We start from the raw sequence: 7,240 nt of genomic DNA, 5'->3' as shown, positions 1-7,240 counted from the left end.
AGTCATGAAATGAAGTCCTCCTGTTGGTGAAGAAACGCCTGAAAAGAATGTTCTGGAAGGTTCTGGAGCCTTGGTTTTCAGAGACAAGTGAGGCCGAGCCTTCCGCAGAGAGGCGGGTGGGATGTGGGCAGGGGTAGGTGGGTTTTAGTGATTTGGGGTGGGGGGAGTTCACTATTTGGATTTTCTTTTTGCTTTTTACATTTTTTAGACACGGGGCTTGAACTCGGGGCCTGGGCGCTGTCCCTCAGCTCTTCAGCTCAAGGCTGGCGCTCTACCCCTTGAGCCACAGCTCCATTTTGGGTTTTCTGGTGGTTCTTGGGAGATCAGAATCTCACAGACTTTCCTGCCCAGGATGGCCTTGAACCGCGATCCTCAGGATCTCAGTCTCTTGAGTGGCTGGGATGACAGGCGGGAGCCGCCCACCTATTTATTTATTTAAAATGTTCCCTCCTTCATCTTTTCTCAGACCAAATAAAGACGGCGAGATGCTAAAGACGTGTACAACTTCAGCATCTACGCATGACACTCTCTGCAAACAGGAGATTCTGAAAGTGGACGCTGATCTCTCTCTCTCTCTCTCTCTCTCACACACACACACACACACACACACACACACACACACACACACACACACACGTCTGGCACTGAGATGGCCCCTCTGACAAACAATCGCAGAGTAGCTCTGAGCTGCGGCCCGCAGAGGGGAAGAGGAACACCGGTCATGCCAGCAAGGAGAGACTGAAAACACTTCCCGGGGGATGTGGTATATAATTAGCGGGGAAGAGTTTTCTTTCTCTGTGGTTCAGGATGGGACTTGTCCTTCGTTCTGTTTAGGAGAGCCAGAAAACTGGTTTAGACCAGTCTCGAGGGAGGGTTCCCTTAGCTGTGATGACCAGAATTTTCTCCGGAACCTGGTCTGAGCATTGGTGGATCTGTGTCTCTTTCCTGATGCCAAACAACTCCGACTGCCAGATGGCGGGTTTTGAACTCAGGACCTGGGCTTATTGTGCTCGAGGCTGGCACTCTACCACTTTGAGTCCCGGCTCATTGGGGATAAAGAGTCTCCGTGGATTTCCCTGCCTAGGCTGGCTTCGAACCACGATCCTCAGGTCCCCAGCCTCCTTGAGGAGCTGGGATGGCAGGCGGCAGCTACCAGGGCGGGGCTCTTGCGTCTGGTCTACGCCAAGTTCAAGTCTGGTGGCAGGCAAGCGTGCAGGGCCCTGAGTTCAGCCCTCAGCTCTGCAGAAACAAACAAGAGCAGCCATCTACAAGAGATGAGCAGAGGGCTAGAATGTCAGCACAAAGCTTGGGAGGTGGTGGAGGTCGGAGGGGTACCACGGAAATGGGCTAGAGACACGTGCTCAGGGCTTCGAAGACCGGAAGCCATCTTCCCTTCCTTCCCAGCCTATTCCGACTTCCTTCCTTATTTTCTCCCCCACCTATGCATCCTTTCCCGGCAGCTCCTAAGACTCGTTCTAGCTCCTTGAATTTCCCGTCTATCCATATTAGCAGATCCCTCTCCGTTATATAATTTTGCGGGTGGATTTTTGCCATGCTTCTTTTGTGCTATTTACTTCTCATGTTCCCATGCACACGTGTACTATTAGCTATTAATAGCATAGCTATTAATTAGCTATTGATAGCCACAGACCTATCACCGTGTATGTATCTGTAGCTCATGTGTTATAAATACAGCCGAGGCATATATATAGTTAGACGGATGTCATCTACTCAGGAAGAGGATGGGAGGATCGTGTTCCCAAGCCAGCCTGCGCGGGGGAAGTCCAGGAGACTCTGATCTCCAATAAACCACCCAGGAAAAGACGCAAGTGGCGCTGTGGCTCAAGTGGTAGAGCGCCCGCCTTGAGCTGAAGAGCTGAGGGACGGCGCCCAGGCCCCGAGTTCAAGCCCCACCACCGACCAAATAAAAAGAATTGCCTCCTGGGCAGCAGGAGTTTTCTTTCCTGTCTCCTCCGCCCATCTCCCTTCATTTCCTCCTCCCTCCTCCCTGCTCCCTCCTCCCCCCTCTCCCTCCTCCCCACTTGGTCCTCCCTCCTCCCCCTCCTTCCCGCTGCTCAGTCCTGCCAGTCCCTTCTCTGTCCCACGCCGCGTCAAGGTCACTTCGAGTCCCATTTCTAGGACAGCGGCCTCCTTTGCCCGTGGACCCTCCCACCCAGCGTGTGACGGTTTGTAGTGAAGGAAGAGGCCATTCGCGGTCACCTTTCGAACTCAGCACCCCTGCGTGGCTTCCGGCTGGACCGAATGAATGAATGAGTGAATGAATGAGGTGCTTGCACCGGCCTGCTGGTGGGTCACATTCTCAGTGAAATCTGGGAGTCCGGGGGTGGTGGTGGTGTCTAGATCTGTGTCTGAGACTTGACCGGACAGGACAGGGAGAGGACGCGTCTGCCACCGCCTGGCGCTCTGGTGGGAAGGTTGCCGGCGGTCCTTGTGCGGGATGGGGGGGGGGGAGATGGGGGGAGGGATTTCCCAGGAGGCCCAGCAGCATGGTGGCTGTGCTGTCCCCACCATAAATGCTCCCTTGTCCCCCGCTTCTGGCCTTCTCTGGGGCCAGATGTAGCCATTTTCCCCCCTGGGGCTTAGTTTGCAAAGCTGGTGGCTGAGAGGGTTTGTGGGAAGTGGGCTCAGGCAGCTTCTCAGCTATGTGTGTGGGGCAGACAGAAAGGGGGGTCCCCAAGATGAGGGGGGAAGCCATTGTTGACTGGGATCTCCACTGTCAGAGGAACAGGGTGACTCGACTCCCCAAACGATCACTACCTGCGTGGAGGTGCATGGAAGGAGGTCTGAGCTTCTCAGCTCCAGTGAACCCCAAAATGCTGGACTTGGGCGTGTGGCTCAAGTGCTTATCAGGCTTGGGGATGACACCGAGGTCCTGAGTTCAAATCCCAGGACTGGCAGAAAGAGAAAGAGAGAGAGAGAGAGAGAGAGAGAGAGAGAGAGAGAGAGAGAGAGAGAGAGAGAGAGAGAGAGGGAGGGAGGAAGGAAGGAAGGAAGGAAGGAAGGAAGGAAGGAAGGGCAAATACCAGGAGGGCACATAGAGAAGGGAGGAGCCGCAGGAGGAGAGCCAGCCTGGATCTGTGAAGACGCAGTTGTTTGCAGGAGAGGTGCAGGTTGAATGGATCTGTGTGGCAGGTGCAGGTACATGCTATGCACGGCCCCGTGGGTCTTTCTTGTGTTTGAAGCACTGGACCATAGGAAGGAAAGTTGGGGAGAAGAGAAAATGTGCAGCACAAAGATGACTTTTCTTTTCTCTTTTGTCAGTCGTGGGGCTTGAACTCGGGGCCTGGGCGCTGTCCCTCAGCTCTTCAGCTCCAGGCTGGCGCTCTACCCCTTGAGCCACAGCGCCACCTCCGGTGTTCTGGTGTTTCCTGGGAGATCAGAGTCTCATGGCCTTTCTGGCCCAGGCTGGCTTTGAACTGCGATCCTCCAGATCTCAGCCTCCTGAGCAGCTGGGATGACGGGCGGGAGCCGCCGGCGCCCAGCTGGCTTTTCGTGTTTGACACTGAGGTTTGAACTCAGGGCTCCATGCGTGCTAGGAAGATGCTCTACCGCTCAAGCTATGGTTTCTCACCCTTTCTTGTTTTAGGTTATTTTTCTTTTTGGGGAGTGGGAGGGGGTCCCTAGGTCCTAGTTTTTGTTATTGATAATAATCTATCTAATATCTACCTATCATTTATCAATCATCCATCCAATGTGGCCATCCTTGTATCTTATCTACCTCTGGTCTATTCTAATAATCATCCATGCATTGCATCTTTCTGTTGCTTCTACCTATCACCTAATAACCATCTATCTATTGAATCTATCATCTATTAATCCTCTATTGAATCTATATCTTTACTTATCTGTCTATCCATCCTACCGTCTATTGATCTATACCTCTATCTGTCATTATCTTACCTCTCGATCATTCATCTGTCAGTCCTACTTATGTATTGTCTGTCTGTTGACGTATTCTTTACCTGGGGATGTCTTGAACCATGATCCTTGGCTCTCCACCTCCCGAGTAGCCGGGATGCCAGGTGTGAGCGCCTTCTCTAGCCCGACAAGACCACTTTTAGAAAGCACAAAGGACACTGTGTTCTGATCCTATTGTCTCTCTCCCTCCCCAGCGCAGGACCCCGAGCCGGCGGAGCAGACTACTTGTGCTTTTTGGCTTCGAATGCTGCTTTCTCACCTTAGGGGCATTTCTGTTCCTTCCTAGCCCTTAATCCTCTTGGGCTAGCGGCTCCAGGAAGCATCTGATCAGTTTCCTGGCACAAGGCTCTTGAGAGATCACCAGGCGGGGGGTGTGGCCGGGCCGGGGGGTGTGTGTGTGGTGGAGGTCTGCTTTGTGATCGCTGCCAGGTGAGTGGAGAATTCAGCTTCCACAGCTACTTCATTCTGTTGTTATGTCCCCAATCCAGCGTGACTTCCTCCTGGCGGTCAGTCCGGTCGTCCGTGTTTGAAGTTGTTTCCGAGCCCGGCACAGGGGGGCATTCTTTCTGCTTGGCCCAGCGAGTGTGACAAGGGCTCACCGCTCACCTACGTCAGGGAAAGGCTGGCCAAGCTCCACCGCTCTCGGCCGAGGGTGGTAGCGCATGCCTGTAATCCCACCACACAGGACAACGGGAGGGCCAGGAGTTCAAGGCAGTGGATTCTTGTCCCACAGGGAAAGATGGAGAGAGGAGGGCTGAATGTGGTCTTCTCTTTGGGTGTACATTTACACCGTGGCTATTACCCTGGCTGCCCTATGCGTTGTCAGGTGGTGTCTTACCAGCTCAATCAGGCCCTGAGCTCCTTGAGGACGTGCTGTTTTTACGTCCCTCGGTTCTCGTTAGAGAGAGGAAGGAAAGGAGAAAGGTCAGGCAGGAAGGAAGGAGGGAAGGAGAGGCAGACAGAAGGGATGAGGTCAGGAGGCCCATCAGCGAATATTTATAGAGCGGCCGCATGCCGGTCCTTCAGCTCCTCGGTGAGGTAGCTACTATTATTAATTTTTCCCAGCTTATAGCACCATGTAAGAAGTCACGGAGAGCCGGCCTTTTCGGCCTGGCTTGTTCCGTCTCAGAAACTATGTTCCTGAGCTCGGTGGATGTCTGCGGTAGAGACTTTTGAGCACATAGCAGAGCTCAGTATAAAGGAGAAAGCAAGCCAGGCGCCGGTGGCTCCCGCCTGTCATCCCACTGACTCAGGAGGCTGAGATCTGAGGATGGCAGTTCAAAGCCAGCCCGGGCAGGAAAGTCTGTGAGACTCTGATCTCCCATGAACCTCCAGAAAACCGGATGTGGTGCTGTGGTTCAAGTGGTAGAGCGCTTGTCTTGAGCTGAAGAACTGAGGGACAGCGCCCAGGCCCAGAGGGCAAGCCCCAGACCTGACAAAAAAATAGGAGAAAGCAGAGAGAGAGAGAGAGAGAGAGAGACAGACAGACAGACAGACAGAGGGGAACAAGATTACTAGAAAGCAGAAGAATCAGGGAAGGAAGAGCCCCACTAATTTTTCCATCTGTTAGTGTTAACCCTAATGTAGTATAGTATGGTTTTTGCTTAATTCCTGAACACCTCTAGGAAGGACTTTTCTTGTCTATTTTTGGTAATGTGTTCCGGGTCTTGCTGTGTGATAAAGATATACGTAGTTAGCCAGGAGCTGGTGCTTACACCTGTAATCCCAGCTACTCAGGAAACTGAGATCTGAAGATCAGGGTCCTGAGCCTGCCCAGGGCAGGGAAACCTGTGAAACTTTTATCTCTAATGAGCCACCAAAAAGCCGGAAGTGGGGCTGTGGCTTGAGTGGTAAGAGCACCAGCCTTGAGTGAAAAACTCAGGGACAGCGCGCAGGCCTTGAGTTCAAGCCCCAAGACCAACACACACACAGACACAGACACAGACACAGACACAGACACACACACACCCCTCAGGTAACCTCATACACCCAGATCCACACACACACACCCTCAGGTAACCTCATACACCCAGATCCACACACACACACACACACACACACACACACACACACACACCCTCAGGTAACCTCATACACCCAGATCCACTTCGACCCTGTGAACTCTCAACGGACATGTTGGGGTGGGGGTCGGGGGGCCTTGAAACAGCCAAACGCACAACAAGCAGGGAAACGCAAACCAAAATTAAGAAGTGAAAATGGCATTAGCAAAACCAGGCTTGGAACATTTGCTGAACGATGGGATGATTGGGGGCTGAAGGGACGCAGGAATCCGCCATGGCCGCCTGCTGGGAGACTCAAAGTTGTTTCGGCTGAACGGTCATGAGAGACGGTGAGAATGGCATCCCGGTTTGAACTCTGGGCCTGGGTGCTGTCCCTCGGCTCTTCAGCTCAAGGCTGGCGCTCTACCACGTGAGCCACAGCGCCACTTCTGGTTTTCTGGTGATTCCTTGGAGATCAGGGTCTCACGGACTTTCCTGTCCCCGGCTGGCTTTGAACCGCGATCCTCAGATCTCAGCCTCCTGAGTCAGTGGGATGCCAGGCGGGAGCCACCGACGCCCGGCTTCTTGATGATTTTTTACGCTTCACTTTAATCTAAATGGGGGAAAGTGATGTCACAGAAAGCAATTACTTCCAACTAGAGGCTGCAACGCAGTTCTGGCACCCACGGGCTCCGTGCGGCCTTCTATGTGGCTCTAGCCCCCCCACAGGAACGGGCCTGTGAGTCCATCTTTCTTTAAGGAAACACCTTTCCTCCTTGGGAGAGATCTCCAGGATGCGAGCAAAAGACAGGAGTGATGGCGTGGACAACGTGGGCAGGCCACCGCCCCGACAAGCGAGGATCCCTCTGCCCCAGCCTTCTTCTCATGCATTTCCTCAATTGGGATCGCAAGAAGCTGGGGCCACGCGGCCTATGGCGAGCTGATGGTCTCGCCCTGCCTGGGGCTCTGAGAGCAGAGGAGAGGAGGACGCACCCTCCCCCTCACACACACACACACACACACACACACCCTTACTTGCAGGCAGTAGCATTACTGGGAGGTGGTGGGGCCTTTAAGAGGCGGGCCTCACAGAAGGAAGGGAGGTCTTTGGGGGCGTGCCTTTGGAGAGGCTCCTGGGACTTCCGCTCCTTCCCCTCTTTGCTTCCTGGCTGCCATGAGATGAGCAGGCTCTACGGTCCCAGCACTCTCAAGAGGTGAGCAAGCTCCGCCCCCACCACCTCTGAACCTGGAGGCCCAGATAAACCTTTCTTCCTGACCTTACTGCTGATTATCTCAGAGGC

This window comes from Dipodomys spectabilis, unplaced genomic scaffold (assembly GCF_019054845.1).
Source record: "Dipodomys spectabilis isolate Male_0828 unplaced genomic scaffold, ASM1905484v1 ptg000752l, whole genome shotgun sequence".
Lineage (NCBI taxonomy): Eukaryota > Metazoa > Chordata > Mammalia > Rodentia > Heteromyidae > Dipodomys > Dipodomys spectabilis.
The sequence above is the reverse complement of the archived record's forward strand: the minus strand, read 5'-3'. Positions refer to the sequence as shown.